The sequence below is a fragment of the Staurois parvus genome, unplaced genomic scaffold (genome assembly GCF_062004578.1).
Source record: "Staurois parvus isolate SC_StPar_1 unplaced genomic scaffold, SC_StPar_1.0 ptg000059l, whole genome shotgun sequence".
NCBI classification, from domain to species: domain Eukaryota; kingdom Metazoa; phylum Chordata; class Amphibia; order Anura; family Ranidae; genus Staurois; species Staurois parvus.
In genome coordinates, this window is record NW_028317855.1 from 6,947,041 (window position 1) to 6,973,907 (window position 26,867).

General features: G+C 43.5%; 1 protein-coding gene across 1 annotated transcript in view; it reads left to right on the forward strand.

The window, feature by feature from the left end:
* Positions 1–26,867, forward strand: part of CUNH6orf118 (chromosome unknown C6orf118 homolog) — a 107,306-nt gene that overhangs the window by 61,046 nt on the left and 19,393 nt on the right. The window lies entirely within an intron of this gene.

Here is a 26,867-nt window from a genome sequence, read left to right on the forward strand (position 1 = left end):
TAGAAGAGCTGACATCAGTTGGAGTTATCTGGATCCTTTCTTAATCTGGGCAGTGTGGAGCATTTCTTTAGCGGTCTTATCAGTGTAGATATAATGCCCTCATACCTTTTGTCATAGCCCAACCACTCTGAAATAAATCCTGTATTATTAATTTTTTGGGCAGCACAGTGGCTAAATGGTTGGCACTTCTGCCTGGCAGTACTAAGGTCGTTGGTTCAAATCCCAGCCACGGCACCACCTGCCTGGAGTTTGCATGTTCTCCCTGTGCCTGCGTGGGTTTTTTCCGGATACTCCGGTTTCCTCCCTCACTCCAAAGACATGCTGGTAGGTTAATTGGATCCTGTCTAAATTGGCCCTAATATGTGTGTATGTATGAATGTAAGTTAGGGACCTTAGATTGTACACCCCTTGAGGGTTAGGGACTGATGTGAATGTACAATATATATGTGTAAAGCGCTGCATAAATTGACGGCGCTATATAAGTACCTGAAATAAATAAATAAATACATTTTTGTTATTACAGGTATTTACATAGTGCCACAGTACATTGCATATCTTGGATTCACATCAGTCCCAGGCCTTAAAGAGCATACAATCCAAGAGATGGTCACTAAGCTCTTAAAACTTTAGAATGTGTGTGCCAGAATTTTTGGGAATGTTTGCAACCTTTTAAATAAAGCATCCTCAATGACTTCTGGGCTGTCTCAACTATGCTCACATCTACCCCCAGCGGCATTTAGACCTGTGGCAAGATTACCAATATGAGCTGCTTTCAGTTTTTTGATATGTTCAGTGGATTGAGGACCTAGCCACCTGATAAGCAGATCTAGTTCTTCTGTAGTTGTGACATCTTGATCACTGATTGTGGATTTCATGCCTCTGTATGTCTCATCAAACTTAGTGAGGCTGCTCCTGGTGGGCTCTTTGTGGAGCATGTATTTAGCAAACATTGACATGTCTGCATTTTCAGACTTTGGATGCACAGTTGCATGTGGAATAAAGTTAGTTGCATTGACTGGTGTGCTGAGATTGAACAACTTTGGTATTTTAGTGCAAAGGCACTCATACATGACACTGGCTCAGAGTCGATTGCTGCGTTGGGTTGCAGCTGTGGAGCAGTGTACTTGGTAGGAGGTAATTGACTAGCCTCATGGTAAAATGTGTTGTCTATTATCTGCATAGCGGTGTCTACAGTTTGCTGAAGTGCAAAAGCGTGGTGTACTGAGAGATGAGCAGGTAGATTGTCTTGAGAGGTGATGAGCATGATGTACTGACCTTGGCTGAGGGAACTAGCTGCTGTGGCTGGGAACTGAAGTTTTGGGAGAGAGTGTGAGGAATATGATGCATACAACGTGATTGAGTGTCTGCTGCTGTTATGTCCTTCCCTTTCACTAGCAGCTTGCTCTTATAAGTGGAAATCAGAATAGCATGTAGTAATGCAGGCAGCTTCCAATGTATGCATGTATAATGAACAACTTGTATAATAGTTCCATTAGGCTAACACTGTAGTATTGGTAATGTACACCTATCAGGTTTATATTGTAGTCTGTGCCTTTAATAGGGAGATTCACCTTCCCTATTTGCCCTCTTTACCATTATCATTGAAAGTGTTCCCAGAAACATAATAGAGGGGACATTTTCCAAAAGGGGCACTAGTACTGGTGGCCTGGGGGTCCCCAGGGTATTCTCTTAATTTGTGGGGATTATCTCTCACTTCCTGTTTTGGCTATGGAGCAGGAATTGAGGTAAATCTCACCAATCGGACACAGATGGCAAAAACTAAACTGACAAGGGTTATAACCCTCCCTTACACTATCCAAAATGAAAGAAAATGTTTTACTTATAGTTTTGTTTTAAGCTGCTGTATATTCAGTGTCCATAGCTCATCTCACAGTACGGTGTCCTTTTATCACGAAGCGGTAAATGACCGCTGCTCAGTCCTCCAGCATTCTCGGAAAACACAGTTCTCCTGTAAATGACTTTTTATGAAGTGGTGTAGATCAGTTCTCCGAATGAAGGGAGAACGATCTACAAACACTGGAAAACGGCTGCTTTTACTAAATCTCGCGAGATTACAGTAAGAGATCGGTCAAACACTGTTTACTAAGCAGCGGTAAATTATCGCTGCTTCGTTTGCGGTTCCTCATTCTCCAGCTCGAGCTGGGGAATCTGGAGGGAGAACACAGATCGCCAGTGAAGGGCTGACATTGCTCCTTCATATACTGGCCATCTGTGTGCTGAGATGATCAGCAGAGAACATGTTCTCTGCTGATTATCTCAGTTTCCTAAACCACTAATGATAGGAGATCAGCAATGATCCTCAGGATCGCCGCTGATCTCTGTTTCATAAAAGAACACCTATATTCCAGAGCTATAGATGATTTTTTTTTGAGTGGAGCTAAATTATTTGACTGGAGCGAGATAATTTTTTTGACTGGAGCTAAAATGTTTTTTGACTGACTGTTCTGTTTCCCCAATCTAAGCATTGCAAATGTGATTTCTATACCTGATCCAGTTGTGGTGAGATAGTAGCTATAACTTACAATCTCAGTAGCATTTTTAGACAGTGACTTGATCCAAATGACATCTTGCAGATCGTAGAAAGCTTTAATTGAAAACTTGTGCAGACAGATGAACATCAAATAGATAAAAAAAAATCATAGTATGTCTACAGTATCTCCAGTAATTACAAATGCTCAGGACAAAAATTAGGACCGCGATGAATAGAGAGCATCTCCTAGCTACAGAGTAAGGAGAGACAAAATTATTTAAAGGTAAACAAACAATAATGCATGATAGACACACCATCAAGAGGCAGGGCACATCTGCCATGTTTTTTGGCAGTGGGCATAGTATACAGCCAGAGTACATGGATGAGGTAGTGAAGTGGATAACCAAGCCCTCGTTATCCTCATTCTCATTATTCCAGGCGCAGAGTAGCATAATGTCATCTGCAGCTGCAAATACACCCTGTACTTACTCCTCATCCACAGTTACACCTAAAACTGGCATGGAGGAGTTTACTCCGTTATTTAAGCACAGCTTCAGACACTTGCTGCAAGAGGACGTACTGCAATTAATTTCATCTGAGGTAAAGGAGGAAAGCATAGGAGCATAGTAAATGAAGGAACTGGACAAGATGGCATACACCCACGTATCCTAAAAGAATTGAGCTCTGTCATTTCAAAACCATTGTTTCTAATTTTAGTGACTCTTTAATGACTGGTGTGGTAACTCTGAATTGGAGTAAGGCCAATGTAGTGCCTAAATTTAAAAAAGGATCAAAGAAACTACAGACATGATAGTTTAACTTCTATTGTTGGGAAGATACTGGAGAGTATAATAAAAAGAGCTTGAGTTATTTTGAAGGGACAGCAAATTTACACTGTTATACAAGCTGTACACTCACTACTTTACATTGTAGCAAAGTGTCATTTCTTCAGTGTTGTCACATGAAAAGATATAATAAAATATTTACAAAAATGTGAGGGGTGAACTCTCTTCTGTGAGATACTGTACATATTTGTGGGCTTTATAAATACCGAACACCAAATGTTTTTGCATCTGTTTCTCAGTTGTAAAAATTGTTCAGTTATTTCTGTGGGTCCATTCCTATGTAGCTTCTTAATGTTTGCATTGCATTCTGGTGCTTCTGCACACAAAAATAATCTACATATTGTAATGTTTCTGCATGATGCTCCCCCATTATTTGGATTTGATGTTGTTTGTCTCCTTCTTTTGGGTCTATATTAGACAATTGCCTTATTCAAGAATATTTGTGGATATGCGCTGTGATATGGGCTAACATTGATTCCCTGATTATGTATAATCTGTTAATTCAAATTTTTAAGATATAGAGATCAATAAGAAAACTTTCAGATACAAATGTAAAATAGCTTTTTTACAGTTGAAGGAGCCATATGGCTTACACTTGAGAGTTCCCAAAGATCTTAGCCATGTTATAGCCAGATTATTTTTAACTTTAAGGATAGTTTACTGACAAGAATGGTCCCAGCAGATTGGTGAAAAGCAAATGTGGTTCCAATATTCACAAAAGGGCTGAGATAATACCAGGAAACTACAGATGTGTCAGCCCAACATCAATAGTCTGTAAGCTATTGGAAGGAATGATAAAAGATCATATTCAAGAATCTGCTGATGGAAATAGCATCATTAGTGGTAACCAACATGGATTTCTGAAGAACCATTATTGCCAGACTAATATTTAACCTTCTACAAGGAAGTAAGCTGTTATGTGCTTGTAGTGTATCAAGATTTCGCTAAGGCATTTGATACAGTACCTCACAAACGATTAGTTTACAAATTAAGGTTTTTTGGCATTGATGACATTGTATATACCTGAATAGAAAACTGCTTGCAGGCGCATGTTCACAGGATGGTGGTTAATGGCATATTGTCTGAATGGTCTGGAGTTGTGAGCGGAGTGCACCAGGGCTCTGTCTTGGGACTAATTCTGTTTAACTTGTTCTTAAACGATTTAAAGATCAGAATAAATAGTTCAATCTCAGTGCTTGCTGATGCAAAACTAAGCAGGGCAATAACTAGGATATAGCAACTTTACAAGAAGGCTTTGTTCAAAAAAGGGGCAATCAGCTATATGGCAGAAAAGGTTTAATATTGAAAACATTTAAAGTATCGCAGACCATTCTGGTCTCCAATCAGCTCTATGATCAGCTGGCAGAAACACCGGCTGCATTCTCAGGTTCCCCCGATGGTACGGGACTGCCTGAGAAGGCCGTGGAAGGCAACAGGGGAGGGGGCATCATCTCCCGCTGCTTGTAAAAGTAATTCTGCATCTAATTAGCCACTAGGATTGCTTTTACATGAAAGCCGATCACCGGCTGAAAAAAACTATACCAGGATGATGCCTGCAGCTGTAGGAATAATCCTGGTATAACCATTTAAAGTCCAGTGATGTACCAGTACGTCGCTAGTCCTTGTTGGGTATATATGCTATGTTCTTTTTTTTTTTTTTTTTTTTTTTTTTTTTGTATCAGTCTGTGGGCTGAATGAAAAAAAAGAAGAAATCTCTGCCAGAAAAATTGTGTGGTATGCCCACCATTAGAATATACCGTCCTGCATCCACCCACTTCTAATGGTAGGCACACATTAGGTTGCACTGTGCCACTTGCGCTAGTTTCAAGATTGTACAAATGTCTAAATCGTGGCACGTTTGAATAAAAATTGTCCACGTATAAGTGGTACCCCATATGGAAAAAGGATGACACCAAGTCCCAAACTATCTTGCCACTGCTCCCCATGTAATCTGGGCATCCGGGGGGCTCCATGTGATCTGAAACTTCTATGTATAGCCTGTTGCCCTCTCACAGGTCTTTTACATCTTGACCCCATATCTGGCATGTTTGCTAGTGAGAAATTGTTTGAATGCATGGTGGCCAGAAAAATTAATGAGGGACTCATCAATACAGATTTTTTGCTGGGGAGTCTAGACATCTGCAAATTTTTGGTTAAGGTGATTTACGAGGGGCCTAATTTTGTGGAGCTGGTCAAATTCAGGGTCACTTGGAGGATGACAGTGTGTATTGTCATTGAAATGCATATACACATTATACTCTCATATCTATGCCTGGCCATGGCAGCAGGGAACACAGGCTTATGATGAATCGGGTCTGTGGACCAATACAACTGCAATTCATTTTTTTTTAGTAATGCCCATGTTGAGGGTTATGTTCAAAAAAAATTTAAATTTGGAAACCGTAATGGGTTGCCATGCGAATGTTTTGGCAAGGTCTGAATTTGTGTTGGCGGTGATAAATTGTTGTGCATATAAATTGCTTTGATCCACAATCAATGCATACAGATGCATCTTCCTTGAAAAACAGCTCCAAAAAATTAAGGGGAGTAGTTAATTTTGCTGTTTCTACCTGAATTCTGGGTGGGGCAGTGAATGGGGGAAGTAAAGGTGCTGCAGAATTTGTGGGCTCCCTATTGGGATTTGCAAGCACATCCGGAAGGATACCATGGGCTCTACAGGCCTATGTGCGAATTCTTGGTGGTTGCGTTATAATACTTGTGCTCGCCATCGCACCAGCTTGTACTGCACTTATGGGACTCGCCACGTCACCAAGTGATACTGCAGTGCTGGTATGTGAAAGACCAGGATGTACTAGGCCGCTGGTGCTCGCCAGTTCACCAAAATGTAGCGTGGCATTAGTACTGGCACTCTGCTGCATATGAGAGTCATCAAAATTTACCGGCAAGTGCTAACAGAGTTCAGGCCTGATTCTACGAATACTGCAGTTTTGTGTGCAATGTATCAAGTGACAGTGACCTACTGACAATGCATTTGCTGGGGGAGAAGGGGGGAGGGGTAAGCATAGGGGCTAAACGCAGTTGCTGGCAGGTGCCAGTGCTGATCCTGCTAATGATGCATTTTTTGGGACACTATACTAATGTGAACGCTGGTATAGTGCTGATCTGATCAAAGATATTGATCCGTTCAGACACTATACTAGCAATGGAGGTTTATTGTGTATGAGCGTGTTCCTGGCAATCAAGGGGTCAAATGTGATTACTGGTGAACTGGCGGGCAATCTGATGCTATCTGGGAGGGGCGTGAAAACCACAGGAGCGCAAATCATGTATATATATATATGTGATTTTGGGCACCTGTGCTGCCCTGTAGTAGTATTTTTGCTATAGGGTGGTTACAGAAGCGGTTTGTGTTATGGCGCTGCGTTACTTTAACTGACAATTGTGTGGTCATGCAATGCTGCACCCAAATGAAATTTATGTCCTTTTTTTCCCCACAAATTGAGCTTTCTTTCGGTGGTATTTGATTGCTTGTGAGTTGTTTATTTTTTGCACTATAAAAAAAAAAAGCCCGACAAGTTTGAGAAAAAAAACAATATTTTGGACTTTTTGCTATAAAACACGTCCAGTAAAAAATTTCGTCATAAATTTCGGCAAAATGTATTCTGCGACATGTCTTTGCTAAAAAAAAATCCCAATACGTGTAAATTAATTGGTTTACGTGAAAGTTATAGCATTTACAAATGGCAGTATAGATACTGGATTTTGTTTTTTATATTAATAATAGTGGCGATCAGCAACTTATGGTGGGACTGCGAGACATATTCTAACACTGGGAGGGAACTGACTTGGGGTCACTGACATCCCCAGTGACACCAATACAGTGATCAGTGCAAACAAAAAGCACTGACACTGTATTAATGGCACTGGGGAAGAAGGGGTTAACATTAAAAGGCAATCAAAGGGTTAACTGTGAGGGGGGTGTTTTTACTAGGGAGCAGGGGTGTGTACTTCCCTGTTCCCGAAAGCTGAACTCAGCAATCCGGAACAGTGTGCTGAGAACTGACAGGGAGGAGAGCTCCATTGAAAACAATGTAGCTTTCCTCCCTGTCAGTGTTTGCCAGCAATTACCGGGCTCTGGCGGGTAATTACCGGCCGTGATCTTGTGATTGACACCCATGGCTGTGATCGGCGCCACGGGTAGGGCGGCTGTGCACCTCACGCGCTCCCTACACCGTAAACAGGATGACGTTTAGAAACATGATCCTGCGCACAGGGGCCACTTTTCCGCAGTATATGTACTGTGGGCGGTCCCCTAGTGGTTAAAAATAGGGCTTACATAGCACATTTTTCACATATACTGTGTCTCAATGAAATAGTGTAACCAAATTGCAGCCTATCAAAAAGGCTTGAAAACTGTTAAAATCTGAGCAAAATACAATGTAATTGTTTTATTTGCTGATGCACTCTGCCTGCTCTCTCCCTCTGAAATTGTATCCAATTCAAATGGGTAACATTCTAGGCAGCGAATCTGTAACATTTTTTTTTCATCTCAGAAAAAATATGGTGTAATTTAATATTTCTGGATGAAATCTGCTTGCTTTCTCACTCTGAAAGTGCCTCCTAGCAAAAAAAGGGGTACATACTGTTCTGCAAATCTGTACAATTTTTATTTTCTTGTTTCAGAAAATACATATTTTTTTATTTCCAGATGAAATCTTCTTGCTTTCTTCCTCTAAAATAGTGGCTTATCAATAAAGGTTTAAACGTTGTCTTGCAAAACTGTCCAATTTTTCTGTCTGTAGTCTCTGAAAATGTCACTATTTTGGAATCCCGTTAATGTAATTGACCAAATATGGTCATGTTAAATAAAAAACTCATGTTGCGCTAAATGAAATATAGATACCTCAAAAAATTCCTGAATAATATACAAATAATATAAATCCAATAGAGGAAAAACAAGAAAGTGCTCAAGACTAAACCATTGCCATAAACAACAAATAAATTGAATAAACATAAATAAAACAGTCCTTATAGAGTGTAAAGAACAGTCTCCTTTTTTCTGTGATGCATAATGAAAAATCTTCATTCCAAAATAACCACCAACATGAATTTGCACCACTGTGATATCAAATTGGAGGCTTACCACATCCTTTGACCCCTTAATTATAGGGGATCAATACACGCCCAATATATATAATCCCGTCCAGACTCGTGTCTCAGATCAGATCACGTGCACCACCCAGAGCTCCTCAGGCCGTCCCGATGTTATGGGGTCAACATATACTATTATGAAAATAAAGAGGTGCCTCCCATAGAGCAGTAAGTTAAAGCTAATTTATTTAGAAGAAAGAAAATGCACTTACATATGAACACACATCCAGAAATATGGGAAGCCACATGAGTAGGAAACAAACCAATCGCAACCAAGCCTCTCTTTCACATCCATCTTAGAAACCTTGGCTTCATTCTTCACATGACTGGGCCATTAATATTCCTGGCTATGTTCTCTTCGGAGAGACAGGGTAAATAGGAATGGTGGTGGTGTCTGTCTCTATGTGAGAAGTGTTCTCAGAGTAAGTGTGAAAGAGGACCTAGTTGATGGAGAGTGTGATGAGGCTGAAGTATTATGGGTGGAACTGCACATGGGGGTGCATATTACAAAGGTAATCATTGGAGTTTGTTATAGGCCTCCCAGTGTTAATGAGGAGGTGGAGACTCAGCTCCTTGCACAGATCTAAAGTGCTGCAAGGGCTGGGACAGTGATAATAATGGGGGATTTTAACTACCTGGAAATTGACTGAAGTAATGGTACTGCAGGAACAGTTAAAGGGCAAACATTTTTAAACCTACTACAGGACAATTTTATGGTACAGTTCATAGAGGCCCCAAATAGGAATGATGCTCTGCTGGGCCTGGTAATCTCAAACCATGCAGAGCCATATAAAAGAACATCTGGGTAGCAGTGACCATAACATGATTTCATTTATTGTTAGCCATAAACAGCAAGCACATACGGGAAAAATAAAAACGTTCAGTTTAAAGAGAGCTAATATTCCAAGGCTGAGAGCTGCTCTCCAAGACTTAGACTGGGAGGGAATATTGGCATCAATGAACACAACACAGAAATGGGAGTTCTTCAAAAAGACTGTTTGTGAACACACTGCAAAATAAATTCCCACGGGCAACAAGTTTAAAAGGCTACAAATCAAACCTATATGGCTTACGGCCAAGGTTAAAAAAGCTATAGAAATGTCAGGGCAGGAACGCTGGAATGGGCAGGCAGGCCTATGGTACGGTCACACTGCGACTGACGACAGCCACTACCCACAGACCAGAGTCCCTCAGGGCGCGGAGTCTAAGCCCCAGGCTACCCTTCACCAGGGCCCCTGATGGTGGGGATGGACTTGACGCAGCCTGAGACCAGGTCGCGGCCCCCGAGTGACCCCAGCTGCGATAACGACTGCCGCCAATGGCGTACAGCTGGTGGGAGCTAGATGGGAACACGAGTAGAGTAGTCAGACAAGCCGGGTCAATAACAACGGAGCAGACAGTACTAGACGGTAGGCAAAGAATACTCAGGTCACGGGCCGGGTTCAGCAACGGGAGGTCAGGTAAAGGGTTAACGCAGAGAGTAGTCTTGTCCAAGCCGAGTCGGTTACCAGGAGAGTAATGGGAACAACACAAGAGCTTGCAACAGGGCAACATACAGGACACAAGTGCAGAGCACACTTGCAGAGAGCAGGCTTAAATGTGCTCAACCACACCCTTCTGAGGAGGAGCCGCAGAAGCCTGAAGGCATAAAGGTTCCCACCATGCTTTGCAGAAAACCAAGATGGATGCCAGCTCATGGAGATGCACAAGCATCTGAAGAAAGGTAGGACCTTGACAAGATAATAAGAAAAGAGCTTTTATCAAATATAAAAATGAAGAAACGCTATCATCGTTTAAACATTAGAAAGAATATAACAGAATATGCAAAAAGGAAATGAAGGCCACAAAAATTGAAAATGAGTAACAGATTGAAAAAGATAGCAGGACCAACCCCAAAAAAAATCTTCAAATATGTTAATAGTAAAAAGGCCCAGTCCAAGCATATAGGCCCTTTACAAAATAATCTAGAGTGGGTGACTGGGGACAAAGAGAAGGCAAATTTATTAAATACCTTCTTCAGCTCTGTGTATGCAAAGGAGCATGGGAGAGCTCTTGTCCATAATGGGCATGGTATGGGCATGGTATTGACACAGCTCCAGATGATCAACATTGGCTCACAACTGATATGATCCAAAAATATTTAGACAGAATAAAGGTGAATAAAGCACCTGGACTGGATGGCATACAACCACAGCCCCTTAAAGATTTGAGCTCTGTCATTTCAAAGCCATTATTTCTAATTTTTAGGGACTCTTTAATGACTGGCATATTACCACTGGATTGGTGTAAGGCCAATGTGGTGCCAATATTTAAAAAGGGGTCAAAATCTTTACCAAGTAATTATAGACCTGTTAGTTTAACTTCTATAGTTTGGAAGATACTGGAAAATTTAATAAAGACCACATAGATGAGTTCATGCTGGAAAAAAATATTTTAAGCAACAAACAGCATGGATTCATGAAAGACAGAAGTTGTCAAACAAATCTGATTTCTTTTTATGAGGAGGTGAGCAAAACCTTGGACAGAGGGGTGGCGGTGGACATGGTATACTTGGATTTTGCAAAAGAGTTTGACACAGTTCCCCACGGCTAATGTGTAAGTTAAAGTCTACGGGCTTGAAAAAAATCTGTATATAAATGGATAGAAAACTGGCTAAAAGATTGTATTCAAAGAGTAGTGGTTAATGATTCATACTCTGAATGGTCTGGGGTTGTTAGTGGTGTACCCCAAGGTCCAGTGTTGGGACCCTTTTCAATATATTTATAAACAATATAGGGTCTGGGACTAAAAATATAATTTCAGCCTTTGCAGATGACACCAAGCTGTGCAGTGGAATAACGTCCTTACAGGATGTCTTCAAGCCAACCTCAATGTACTGTTTAATTGGGCAACTATGTAGCAAATGAGGTTTAATGTTGATAAATGTAAGGTTATGCACTTGGGGGCTAAAAATATGCATGCATCATACATACTGGGGGGGGGGTACAACTGGGAGAATCAATGGTGGAGAAGGATCTGGGAGTTCTGGTAGATAACAAGCTTACTAATGGCTCGCAATGCCAAGCCGCGGTTTCTAAAGCTAGCAAAATCCTCTCTTGTATTAAAAGAGGTATAGACCCCAGAGAGTGAGAGATTATTTTTCCTCTGTACAAATCATTAGACCTCATCTTGAATATGCAGTTCAGTTTCGGACACCAATTCACAAAAAGAACATTGGGGAACTGGAGAAAGTACAGAGAAGGGCAACCAAACTGATACAAGGCATGGAGGAGCTCAGTTATGAGGAAAGATTAGAGGAACTGAATTTATTCTCTCTTGATAAGAGGAGATTAAGGGGGGATATGACCAACATGTATAAATACATCAGTGGTTTATATCGTGAACTCGGTGTAGAGTTATTCACCCTGAGGTCATCACAGAGGACAAGGGGGCACTCTTTACGTCTGGAGGAAAAGAAATGTAATCTCCAAACACAGAAAGGTTTCTTCACAGTGAGAGCTGTGAAAATGTGGAATAGACTCCTGTCAGGGCAGGAGCTGAGGAACGGACAGGCAGGCCTAAACAATGTAACGCACTGGCTGACGACAACCACCACCCACAGACCGAAGTCCCTCAGGGCGCGGAGTCGAAGTCCCAGGCTGCCCTTCACCAGGGCCCCTGATGGTGGGGATGGACTTGACGCAGCCAGGAACCAGGTCGCGGCCCCCGAGACACCTCAGTTGCGGTAATGGCCGCCGCCAATAGCGTGTAGCTGGTAGAAAAGACAATAGAGTAGTCAGACAGGCCGGGTCAACAACAACGGGATAAAACGGTACAGGACAGCAGACGAGAATCACAGGTCACGAGCCGGGTTCAGCAACAGAGGGTCAGATCAAAGGAGAACACAAAGAATAGTCGAGTCACAAGCTGAGTCAGATTCCAGGAGAGTCACGAGAGTCGGAACAGAGTAATAGCAACACAAAGACACAAGGCACAAGTGCAAAGAGCATGTGCGGACCACAGGCTTATATGTCATCAGCCACACCCCTCTGGGGGATGGACCTCAGAGACCTGAAGGCATAAAGGATTCCCACCATGCTCAGCAGAAATCCAAGATGGATGCCAGCACATGGAGTAACATAACCTCTGGGAAAAGGTAGCACCTTGACAACTCCCTCAAGAGTTGGTTCTGGCCAGCTCAGTAGATTGCTTTAAAAAAGGCCTGGATTCTTTCTTAGACACACAGAATATAACTGGTTACTAACATTTATAGGTAAAGTTGATCCAGGGAATATCCGATATCCTCTCGGGGGATCAGGAAGGAATTTTTTTCCCTGCAAGAGCAAATTGGATCATGCTTTGCTGGGTTTTTTGCCTTCCTTTGGATCAGTTGTGGGTATAGGATTATACCTTCTTTTTTTTTTTAATGGTTTGACTGGATGGACTTTTGTCTTTTTTCAACCAGACTAGCTATGTAACTATGTATCCAAAACCAAGCCTCGCTCTGAAGCTGAATTACCAACCCTAACTCCAATTACGGGGAAAGAGACTCAGACAAGAAGACCTAGTTAGACCTAAATTTGTTAAGATCATAAAACAAAAATACTGGTGCCAAATTGGATAAATAATACATTTGGTATATGAGATGGATATTCCAAATTGATTACAATAAATACAATGAATCCTATAAGCAACTAAAAGGCCATCTCGTGGTCAACATTATTATTATTATACAGTATTTATAAAGCACCAATGGTTTGCTCAACATACCTCAATACCATTGGTTAACAAAATGGCAATTAAAAGGGTAATTAAAATCAGGATTATATTAATCCCTGATCATAATAGTATAAATAAAAATACAGTAGAGTATAAATAATATACATAAATAATAGTATAAATAAAAACCTTGACAGTACCTCCTCCTCAAGGGCCCCTCCCCCTCCGCAGCTCAACAAAAGGTTTCTGAGGAAAGCGGGTATGAAAAGCGCGGAGGAGGGCAGGAGCATGGACATCCGCGGAAGGAACCCAGGAACGCTCCTCGGGACCATAACCGTGCACCAATCGAGAGTCCAGGACCCGGCTCACCTCATACTCCTCATGACCGTCAACCCGGATGGGACGGGGCCGAGGCAGAGAGGTAGTGAAGCGATTGCAGATCAGAGGTTTCAACAGGGATACATGAAAGATATTGGAGATCTGCATCCCAGGCAGAAGGGCAAGGGCATAGGCCACCGGATTCACCTTGCGGAGAATGCGAAAAGGACCGACAAAACGGGGAGCTAGTTTGGGTGTGGGCACCTGAAGATTGAGGTTGCGAGTAGACAACCACACCCGATCGCCGACCTGGTATGAAGGAGCGGGCAACCGTCTGCGATCAGCCTGGAACTTCTGGCGCTGAGCTGAGTCCCTCAAGGCCCTCTGGATCTGCCCCCATGAAGAACGCTGAGCAGCAAGATGGTTCTCCACAGCCGGAATGTCCTGTGGTGAGAACCTCTCAGGTAATACCGCGGGTTGGAACCCATAGTTGGCCATGAAGGGAGACATCCTGGAGGAGGAGTTGACCGCCGAGTTCCTGGCAAACTCTGCCCAAGGCAGGAGATCGGCCCAATCGTCCTGATGGTCCGAGATATAACACCGAAGGAATTGTTCTAAGGCCTGATTGGAATGCTCCGCAGCCCCATTGGACTGCGAGTGGTAGGCTGAAGAAAAGGAGAGACTAATACCTAACTGGGAGCAGAAGGTGCGCCAGAATCTGGACACAAACTGACTCCCGCTGTCTGAGACAATCACCTTAGGCAACCCATGCAGGCGAAAAATCTCCCTGGAAAAGACAATGGCCAGTTCTTGCGCTGTTGGTAATTTCCTGAGTGGAATGCAATGGCACATCTTGGAAAACCGATCGACCATGAGGATGACCGTATGACCCCCAGACACCGGGAGGTCTACAATAAAGTCCATATCTAGGTGTGACCAAGGACGCTCCTCATTGGGAATGGGTTTCAGAAGACCCAAAGGGAGATGCCGTGGAGACTTATTCTGGGCACAGATTGAACATGCCGCTACATAAGAGGAAATGTCGGCATGGAGGGTTGGCCACCAGAATAAGCAAGAGACGACCCAGCACAGCTGGTTCTTCCCCGGATGCCCGGCAGTTTTGGCGTTATGGTAGGTATACAGCAGGCGGTTGCGCAATCCCTCGGGTACGAAACATCTACCCTCCAGCCTCCCGGAAGGAGCGTCCGTTTGAGCCGCCAAAATCTGCTCCCCAAGAGGAGAGGTCAGACTGGTGCGAATGGCAGCCAGGATCTGATCTGGAGGTATAACTGAGATTGGCTCAGAGTCCTCCCTGGACAACTCAGAGTATTGCCGTGATAACGCATCAGCTCTGACATTCTTGGAACCAGGCAAATATGAAACCACATAGTTGAAGCGTGACAAGAACAGAGCCCATCTGGCCTGGTGGGGTGTCAATCTGTTGGCCTCCGAAAGATAAGTCAGGTTCTTGTGATCGGTAAGAATGAGGACCGGAACCGCGGAACCCTCGAGCAGGTGCCTCCATTCCTTGAGAGCCAGAATGATGACCAACAACTCCCTATCTCCAATCTGGTAGTTGCACTCTGCAGAGGAAAGCTTCCTGGAGTAGAACCCGCAGGGAAGTAGGGGTCCATCGGGCGACCGACGCTGAGACAGGAGAGCCCCTACTCCCGTCTCGGAAGCATCAACCTCGAGGACGAAGGGCAACCCAGGATTGGGATGAGAAAGAATCGGAGCCGAAGCAAAGGCGGCTTTCAGAGCCTCGAAAGCTACGATGGCCTCGGATGGCCACTCGTGAGGGTTACTCCCCTTCTTAGTTAGGTCAGAGAGAGGCTTTGCCAATGTGGAGAAGTTCCTTATGAACTTCCGATAGTAGTTGGCAAAACCCAGAAAGCGCTGAATGGGCCGAAGACCATTGGGACGAGGCCACTGCAGAACCGCCGCAACCTTCTGAGGGTCCATGGAGAATCCCTCCACGGAAATTATGTAGCCCAAAAAGGCAACTTGAGATCGATGGAACTCGCACTTCTCGAGTTTACAAAAGAGTTCGTTCTCACGTAATCGTTGCAGCACCCGCTTGACATCCTGGATATGGGACTCCATGGAGGTAGAGTAAACCAAGATGTCATCCAGGTAAACCACCACGCACTGCTGCAACAAATCACGAAGGACATCATTTATGAACTCCTGAAAAACCGCGGGCGTGTTACACAACCCGAAGGGCATCACCAGGTATTCATAGTGCCCGGTTTTGGTGTTAAACGCGGTCTCCCACTCATCCCCCTGTCTGATCCGTACGAGGTTGTACGCCGCCCTAAGGTCGAGTTTGGTAAAGGCTGTTGCTCCCTTAAGGCGGTCAAACAACTCAGAAATCAAAGGAATTGGGTATCCGATTGAGACCCCTATAATCGATGCAAGGCCTCAATTCCCCACCTTTCTTCTCTACGAAAAAAAAACCTGCTCCTGCTAGAGAAGTAGACTTACGAATGTGCCCCCGGGAAAGCGCATCCACAAGTACTCCTCCATGGCCTTATTCTCTGCAACCGAGAGAGGGTACACCTGGCCATGTGGAGGAGTGGCACCGGGTTGCAAGGATATGGCGCAGTCGTAAGGACGATGCGGCGGTAAGGCACCAGCGCGTACCTTATCAAACACGTCCCGGTACTCCCCATAGTCGGTGGGCAATGCAGAGTCCGAGGAGGCACACAATACCTTAACCGGCCCACGGATGCACCCGACCCCACACTGTGGAGACCATGAGAGAATCTCGGCTGTTTGCCAATTGAAGGTTGGATTGTGCCTCTGGAGCCAGGGATACCCCAAAACCACCGAATAGTGTGGGGAAGAAATCACCTGAAAACAGGCCAACTCCCTGTGAACAACCCCAATGGCTACTTCTATCGGCAGAGTCTCGTGGGTAACCTGCGGCGGTTGCAGGGGCCTGCCATCTATTGCTTCGAGAACCAATGGGGTAGCACGAGCCTGCAGGGGAATGGAGTGCTGTGCAGCAAACGAGCTGTCCAAGAACAACCCACTGGCCCCAGAATCTACCAACGCCTGGGCCGCCATCGAGCCCTCCGTCCAAGAAAGGACAACGGTGATCAGTGGCTTATCCTTGCAGAATGCCGGGGACGAGGAAACTCCATCCAAGATCTGTCCCCGACATGATCTCAGGTGCGAGCGTTTCCCGGATGGACCGGACAAGACTGCCGAAAGTGCCCACCAAGGCCACAGTACAGGCAGCAACCCTCCCGATGCCGAGCGGCCCGCTCTCCCTCGGAAAGGCGAGCAAACAGCCGATGCAGCAGCCGAGGTGGTGGACGCAACAAGCGGAGAAGCAGCGGGAGAGACCACCGGAGTGACTACCGGCCTAATAGCACCAGGAGCAAGGTGTGCAGTGCGTGCAAGCAGAGTTTGCAAAGCCTGAGCGAACTGATCCAACAGGTGATCCTGTTGATCGAGTCTGGCGACTAGCATTGGGAGCGAAGGCGTGCCTGCACCGTCAGGGTTCATGGCACTTGTGTAATGTCAGGGCAGGAGCTGAGGAACGGACAGGCAGGCCTAAACAATGTAATGCACTGGCTGACGACAACCACCACCCACAGACCGAAGTCCCTCACGGCGCGGAGTCTAAGTCCCAGGCTGCCCTTCACCAGGGCCCCTGATGGTGGGGATGGACTTGACGCAGCCAGGAACCAGGTCGCGGCCCCCGAGACACCTCAGTTGCGGTAATGGCCGCCGCCAATGGCGTGTAGCTGGTAGAAAAGACAATAGAGTAGTCAGACAGGCCGGGTCAACAACAACAGGATAAAACGGTACAGGACAGCAGACGAGAATCACAGGTCACGAGCCGGGTTCAGCAACAGAGGGTCAGATCAAAGGAGAACACAAAGAATAGTCGAGTCACAAGCCGAGTCAGATTCCAGGAGAGTCACGAGAGTCAGAACAGAGTAATAGCAACACAAAGACACAAGACACAAGTGCAAAGAGCATGTGCGGACCACAGGCTTATATGTCATCAGCCACACAGGCATAAAGGATTCCCAACATGCTCAGTAGAAATCCAAGATGGATGCCAGCACATGGAGTAACATAACCTCTGGGAAAAGGTAGGACCTTGACAACTCCCACAAGAGTTGGTTCTGGCCAGCTCAGTAGATTGCTTTAAAAAAGGCCTGAATTCTTTCTTAGACACACAGAATATAACTGGTTACTAACATTTATAGGTAAAGTTGATCCAGGGAATATCTGATATCCTCTCGGGGGATCAGGAAGGAATTTTTTTCCCTGCAAGAGCAAATTGGATCATGCTTTGCTGAGTTTTTTTTTTTTGTTTACAAACGATTTTATTGTACATGAGTAGACAGTAAATCAACAGCACATTTTAAAAGTGATATTGTCAGCAAAAACAAGGCACTTTTGAAAAGTACAATACATAAAAGTATATTAACATAACAAAGAAGATAAAAGAAAGGAGGAAGTTACGAGTGCATGAAATACGTAAACGATAAAGTAGGTTGAGTGATACATCTGTCAACAGTATATGTCAGCCAACTTTTTCTGGGGATATTATTAAGCATGCAATAAATGTCTACAATCTCTCCATGACTCCCATTTTTTATCGTATAAGTGCATCTTATCCAGTAGGGTATAATGAATACGTTCCATAAGGATTACAGAGTCAATTCTGTGTAAAACGGAGTCCAAGGGTACAACATTTGACCTCCAATGTAGGGTAATAAACCATAAAGTGGCAATACATAATGTATGTATCAATCTCAGATTGGCATCAGAGACCCCTGGGATATGGGCCCCCAATAAACAGGTCTGCATGGACAATCGTATCGGGGTACCCGACAGTGAGGCAGCCACCTCATAAATCCTACGCCAGATCAAAGATATGTTCGGGCAATCCCAAAATATATGAACCAAAGTACCTGTGCAACCACAGCCCCGAAAACATAAAGGGGACGTTTGTGGAAACAATACATGTAGTCTTGACAGGGTATAATACCATCTGGTTAGAAATTTAAGGGCCGTCTCACGAACCGAAAGAGATCTAGAGCTCTTGCATATATTATCCACCATGGAATCCCAATCCTCATCTGAAAAAGTGATACCACAATCTTCCTCCCATTTTTGTCTGTACAAAGGGGGAGCATGAAAAAGACAGATCAAAAATTGGTGATAAAGATCTGAAATAAGACCCCTACCCCTGGGAGAGTCACGGCTGATACATTCAAAAAAGGAAATCGGAGAGGATGGGGTAAGGCCAAAGTGCGCATTAAAAAAGTGCCTAATCTGTCTATAACGAAGGTACTCACGAAGAGGAACATCAAATAACACGCGCAGCATATCAAAGGTAATGTAAGATCCTCCTCTTTGGAAATCAGATAGTCTGATAAAAGATCGATCATACCACCAACGAAACATGTGAGGGGAAGAAAAGGCTACAACAAAAGTAGGATCACCAAAAAATGACACACCTGGGGGAATAGGAGAGACTAAACTCAATTTAGATTTGTGTTTGGACCAAAGTGTCAGCGAGTGGGTCACTATGGAGTTATGAAAAATAAGCGATCGGGGGGAGATGTTAGACCATAAAATTCCCGGTAAATAAAAAGGACGTATCGACTGAGACTCAAACTTGATCCATGGGATTTGAGAGTTAATAGTAGCTCATTGTGATAATTGCGCAAAACGAGCCGAGAGGTAATATAGCCAAAAGTTAGGAAGACCAAGACCACCCGTCCGTTGTGAGCGATACAAAATGGATGAGGCAAAACGTGGATGCCTATTTCCCCAAATAAAATTGTTATTAGTCCGCTGAAAGTGATCCAAAAACGTTTTTGAGACCGAAACTGGAAGTGCTCTAAAAAGATAAAGCAGTTTGGGCAAAATATTCATTTTAACCGCCGTGACTCTACTCAGAAAGGAGATATGATAACCGTGCCAGATCTTCAGTAGAGTAGAGAGACGTGATACACATGGTGGATAATTAGCTGTAAATATATCCGAGTAGCTGGGAGTGAGATTAATCCCCAGATAGGATATCCTGTCCTTGACCCAGCGAAATGGGAAAGAACTACGGAGAGATGCACTTAGGGAGTCAGGAACATTAACAGGCATAATCACAGATTTGGTAAAATTAACGGTGAGACCTGACACTTTGGCAAAATCGTTCAGTACAGCATACAAGTTAGGTAAAGAAGTCAACGGGTTAGTAATAAAAAGCATAACATCATCAGCATACATGCTCAGCTTAAAATGTGAAACTAATAATGAATAGCCAGAAATATCCGAATGTGATTTAATCGCCAATGCCAAAGGTTCCAACACCAGCGCAAATAAAAGGGGTGAGAGAGGACAGCCCTGGCGGGTACCTAATTCTTGGTAAAGTCATAAAAGACAATAGGCAGTACCAAGGACTGTCAAACAATGGGTATTAGGCAAGTGAGAATGGACCTGTCAACCCGGATCCTGTCTGACTCTCCTTCTATCCCTCCGTTGAGATGGGGTATGCCAAATGGGAGAGATACGAGGGGTGGGGGGTGGACGTTGAGGTGATGGGGCATCCGCTAGGCCTAATTTGGCCAAGATTGCTCTACCTTCGGAAGGGGATGTAGCTATATATGTGCTCCCATTATGTGGAACTATCAACTTAAAGGGGAAGCCCCATTTGTAGCGGATACGAGCTGAGAACAGGACCGTTGTAACTTCTTTCATTTTTCTACGCTTCTCCAACGTGGCCGGGGAAACATCCGGAAAGATCTGTAAAACCGAGCCTTCAAAGGAGATCGTTGGGGTATTGCGAGCAGCTCTGATTATTTCTTCTTTGGTCAGAAAGTCCCTCATGCACAGGGCAATATCCCTAGGCGGCTTGTCAGTAGGAGGTTTAGGGCGCAGGGCTCTATGGATGCGGTCACAGGCAAAAGACCCAGGGTCACAATCCGGGAGGAGTGACTTAAATAATTTGGTCATGGTTAAGGAGAGGTCAGACATAGACTCCGGGATTCCCCTGATTCGCAGATTATTCCTGCGGTTGCGATTATCAAGGTCCTCAACCTGCGCCTGCAGTTGAAAAAAGGCCGTTTGTAAATGATCATGCTCTCTGGAAAGTTCACCATAGGCCAGGCTAAGTTCATCGTGTTTGGTTTCTAAGCAGTCTGTCCTGGAGCCCAGCATAGCTATTTTCTGAGAGAGAACATTAGTGTTTTTATGCAATTCTGATTGAAATTTGGCGGCTAGTTTGGCGTACATAGTTTCCAAGCAGGACTCCAAGTCCCCTTTTGTGAGTTGCTGTGTATTTTCACTGACCAAGGCCGATAAAGTAGCTGTGGTATCCTGTGTGGGATCAGACAGGGATGCTCGCTCTGTATTGACTGGAGACATGCCGCAAATCTCGTGTGCCTTAAGTAGGTATGTCGTGAGGGACTTCTGGGCTTGTCCCTTTTTTTTCTTGGTGGACGGCATACAGGGAGTCTCCTGGGGGTGATCAACTGAAAATAGGATAATGAATGGAGATTATAACCCCAGGGGACCTATAACGCCCAAAATAGGTTTAGGGTTGTAGTCACATGAATGCTGTCAGATCCATCTGCGAGAACATTATATTGTAAAAATAATTAGCAAGCCATGGAAAGGTAGAGAGGACATAGATCGCAGCAACCAGCAGAGATATCACACCGGAGCAGGATGATGGCACCAGATCCCAACTTAGGACACAAGAGGGGCAAGTGGGAAGCAGAGGACCTCCAGCACCGAGCACAGGGCCCTCCAGGGAGACACCCTCCGGGGCAGTATTAAGGCCCCAGTAGGCCTCTGAGCCCAACAGGGGCCGTGGTCACGGAAGATGGCGGGCTCCGGGGTCAGCAACGTGAGGCCCACCCCCCAAATCACTGTGGGGGGATCTAATAACAGGAGGCCACCCGCACCCCCCACTCACTGCGACCAGACGAAGGAGGCTTCCGACAGATGTTGTAGGCCGCAAATGCCGCCGCCACCACGGGAAGGAGCAACACTCAGCGGCGTCTCTCCCCTAGTCCCAGCAATGCAGAGGGCGCTGCGGATGTCCCCAGGCGATCTCCTACAGCCCGGATGGCAGCGGGTACAGATGGGAGTACTGATGGGTGACGCCGGAGCCCCGGCCCACGCGGCCGCACCAGGCCGCGGACGTCTGCCGCTACGAGGGGCGGAAATGTCACCCGGAGTCCGCCTCCCAGGGATCGGGGATGCTACCCGGGTCCCCCGCTGTCTCTCCGTGATCCGCTGCCGCACAGATGGCAGCGGATTCAGAAGTTCGGCGCCGGAGCTCCGGATTATGCGGCCGCTCCGGCCATCTTGCTGGGTTTTTTTGCCTTCCTCTGGATCAGTTGTGGGTATAGGATTATACCTTCTTTTTTTTTTAATAGTTTAACTGGATGGACTTTTGTCTTTTTTCAACCAGACTAGCTATGTAACTATGTAACCAAAACCAAGCCTCACTCTGAAGCTGAATTACCAACCCTAACTCCAATTACGGGGAAAGAGACTCAGACAAGAAGACCTAGTTAGACCTAAATTTGTTAAGATCATAAAACAAAAATACTGGTGCCAAATTGGATAAATAATACATTTGGTATATGAGATGGATATTCCAAATTGATTACAATAAATACAATGAATCCTATAAGCTAAAAGGCTATCTCGTGGTCAACATTATTATTATTATACAGTATTTATAAAGCGCCAATGGTTTGCTCAACATACCTCAATACCATTGGTTAACAAAATGGCAATTAAAAGGGTAATTAAAATCAGGATTATATCAATCCCTGATCATAATAGTATAAATAAAAATACAGTAGAGTATAAATAATATACATAAATAATAGTATAAATAAAAATACAAATTCAATAAAAAACTCATGTTGCGCTAAATGAAATATAGATACCTTATAAAATGTATATACAAATAATATATGTAAATAAAACAGTTCTTATAGAGTGTATATAACAGTCCCTTTTTTCTGTGATGAATGATGAAAAATCTTCATTTCAATCTAACCACCAACGTGAATTTGCACCACCGTGATATCAAATTGGAGGCTTACCAGATCCTTTGACCCTTTAATTATAGGGGGTCAATACACGCCCAATATATATAATCCCGTCCAGACTCATGTGTCTCAGATCGGATCACGTGCACCACCCGGGCCTCCTCAGGCCGTCCTGATGTTATGGGTCAACATATGCTCATGAAAATAAAGAGGTGCAGTAAGTTAAGGCTAATTTACTTAGAAGAAAGAAAATGCACTTACAAGCTTGAAAACATCAATCAGCAGAAGCAGACTAAAATGGTGATCCTTATTATCAGAATGGTGGCTCTTCTTTGTTTTTATTTATATTATTAGAAAGAAGAATACAATAGGGATATAGTCGACTATCAGACAGGAATAGTATTTGCATGGCAAAACAAGATAGAAACTGAAGACATAGAGATGGTTGATAGAGATGTTGGAGAAGTATGGAAGGGAGCTACAATGCATTAGAAAGGGGACAATCCACCTAGGAATTATTCCCCTAAAAGGCCACCATATAGGACCCCCAACAGGCAGGGTTATCAGAGAGACATAGTTACATAGTATGGCTGAAAAAAGACAAAAGTCCATCCAGTGCAACCATTTAAAAAAAAAAAAGGTTATAATCCTACACCCATAGTTAATCCAGAGGAAGGCAAAAATAAACCCAGCAAAGCATGATCAAATTTGCTCTTGCAGGGAAAAAAATTCCTTCCTGATCCCCCGGGGGCAATCGAGACCATTATGATTATAAAGGTAGGAGACCTTATAGGTCTCCCCCTAAGAATGTGGATTATCATTCGTATAGAGGTTGGGGTGGACAGTATCCCTATAGATCTCCAGGGGTCTATCAAAGGGATAGGCTATAGGAATTTTCATCACAGAGGGGATGAGTATGTTCAATATAATGTACCCACAACGAATAGATATGAAGCCTTTAGAGATCCTTAGCTTGAATATGATTACGGTGAAAAACAGACTCGTGATAGAGACCCCATGACCAATTTCAAGGGGGGAAAAGGATTTATCCCTACTCTCCAAGAATGGGGGGACAAGATAGAAATAATTGCTTTCATGGTAGACCTTACCCTCCGCCAAGAAAGAACCCTAATGAGAGGGATTTTGCAAATACTCAACCCTTTTACAGATCTCAAGCAGGGGGTTTTCATCAAACCAACCAAGGTACCATAAGGCAAGGAGAGGTATCAGAGGGGGGAGGAAACAGCACCCTAAAAAAAGAAGAATGTAAAGAGAAATGGCATTTTTAATTTAAGTTTCAAACAACTAACCAACTCAGAGATTTCCTTTTTGGATAAGGGACTTAATTATGTTCCACCTAAAGGTCTGAATAAATTTCAAGCTTTTATTGATGTGCATAAGTATATACAGAAACCAATATACCAAATGTATTATTTATCCAATTTGGCACCAGTATATTATGATCTTAACAAATTTAGGTCCAACTATGTCCTCTTGTCTGACTCTCTTTCCCCGTAATTGGGGCTAGGTTTGGTAATTCAGCTTCAGAGTGAGGCTTGGTTTTGGTTTCTAAGATGGATGTGAGAGAAAGGCTTGGTTGCTATTTGGTTGTTTCCTGCTCGCGGGGCTTCCGTTATTTCCAGGAGTGTGTTAGTGTCCAGTATTTGGTATTAAGATGGAGTCCAGTTTTTTCCAAATTGAGGCTTGTTTGTTACTTATGTAAGCGTGATGGCGGAGGGCAGTCTCCTATCCCTGGAAGATGTCTGGTTATGATGAGATGTGTTGGGCGGAACCTCTCTTCTGACGTCATCACGTAAGGATCACCATTTTAGTCTGTTTCTGCTGATTGATGTTTTTGAGCTTGTAAGTGCATTTTTGGTCTTCTAAATAAATTAGCCTTACCTTACTGCACTATGAGAGGCACCTCTTTATTTTTATATGAGTATATGCTGACCCCATAACATTGGGATGGCCTGAGGAGGCCCGGGTGGTGCACGTGATTCAATCTGAGTCACATGAATCTGGACGGGATTATATATATTGGGTGTGTATTGACCCCCTATAATTATGTGGTCAAAGGATCTGGTAAGCCTCCAATTTGATATCACGGTGATGCAAATTCACGTTAGTGGTTAAGTTGGAATGAAAATTTTTCATCATTCATCACAGAAAAAAGGGGACTGTTATATACACTTTATAAGGACTGTTTTATTTATGTTTATTCAATTTATTTTTTTTGTGGCAATGGTTCACTCTTGAGCACTTTCTTGTTTATCCTCTATTGGACATATATTATTTGTATATTATTCATGAATCAGGTATCTATGTTGCATTTAGCGCAACATGAGTGTTTTATTTAATTTTTGATTTAGAGGGGATATCCTCTTGGTGTGTTTGCTGCTTTGTATACGATTAGGGTGGGGTATTTATTTAGTTTAATTATTTTATGCTATTAAATATGGTCATGTCCCCAAGATCCTTGCCCTTTGCGTACATTGTGTCTGAGACTAGGAGATGACATTGGGTGGGGATCAAGAGACCAGTTTGAACGTGTGGGTGGATGGCAGTTTTTTTTCATTCAGTGGGTTGGCGGGCTTCAGGCTGCACGATTGACATGGATCTGCTTTGCTGGGCAATGTGATTGACAGTGTATTTACATTGTGGGACTTTTTTTTAAACCACTTGACCTTCGGAAAGGTTTTTACCCCCTTCATGACCAGAGCATTTTTTTACTACTTTAAATGTATATAATTTTTTCACACACATAGAGCTTTCTTTTGGTGGTATTTGATCACCACTGGGTTTTTAATTCTTTATTTTATAAATAAAAAAAAAAAAATTAAAAAATATTTTCTACTTTCTGTTATAAAACATATCCAATAAAATTAAATTTCTTCATAAATTTAAGTCAGGATGTATTCTGCTACAAGTCTTTGGTAAAAAAAACAAAAAAAATAAGTGTATATTAGTCAGTTTCTGTAAAAGTTAGGGCTCTTTCACCAATTTCAGGTGGACCTGTCCGGACCAACCATTGTTCTCTATGAGAAGGCGGATGTAAACAGACCTGTATCTGATCTGATCTTGTTAAAACAAAGCAGATCGGATTGTCTGACATTCGTATGTAAACAGACCGCCTATCTGTTTACATCTGGCCGCCCCATAGAGAACAGCAGCTGTGTCCGTGTCCTGTCATCTGCCTGCTCAGCGGCGATCAGCAGATAGAACTCCCACTGATCCGGTGGAGTCTGCCCATGTGAAAGGGCCCTTGTACTCTATTGTCTACAAACTATGGTATATACTGGAATTTATGCAGCTTTTACTTTCTAACTGCCAATCACATTTCTTGAGGTGCTGCTAAAATGTCAGGACAGTACAAACACCCCCCAAATGAACCCTTTTTGGAAATTAGGCACTCCAAGGTATTTACTGAGAGGCATGTTGAGTCCATGGATAATTTTATTTTTTTGCCACGTTTTTGGAAGCTGCCAAAAGGTATCTCATATGTGGTATCCCCATACTTGGGAGAAGTAGCATAATGTTTTTTGGGGTTTAATTCCATGTATATCCATGGCATGTGTGAGAAATATCTAAATAAAATGACAACTTCATGGAAAAAAAATATTTTTGGATATTTTCCAAAAACTTGTGGCAAAAAACTTCCATGGACTCAACATGCCTCTCAGCAAATACCCTGGGGTGTCTACTTTCCAAAAAGGGTCACTTGGGGGTGTTAGAACTGTCCTTGCATTTTATGCCCAACATTAGAAGCTTCTGCCACACATCCACCCACTCTTCTAATGTTGGGCATACATGTAATGTTCTTTTTTTTCTCATGCAGCCCAAAAAGTACCAAACAGATTCCTCAACTCACATCGATGTGGATGAAGACTGTTCTGCCATAAAAAAAAAATTAAAAAAGTATATGCTTTTTATATGCATAGCAGCTACCGCCCACTGACCACCTCACACTTCTAATGCTGGGCATACATGAATGAAAAAAAGAACCAAACAGATTCCTTCATTCACATTGACCAATGTGTATAAAGACATTTCTGCCAGAAAAAAGTAAAAAAAATATATACCACCCTTTGACCACCCCATGCTCTTAATGCTGAGCATACAAAAACAGATTCCTTCATTCACATCAATCAATATGAATGAAGAAACCTTGGAAAGAAAAAAGTGAAAAATGTGTATACTGAAGCATAGAAGCTACGTCCTTCGACCACGCCATGTTCCTAATGCTGGGCATACACGTTCCTTTTTTTTTTTTTTTTTTTTTTTTTAGCTGTGAATGGAGAAATCTCCCCCTGCAGCACTGCAGGTACTGATGTATGTATTCTGAGAACAGCACCTTGCTGCTGT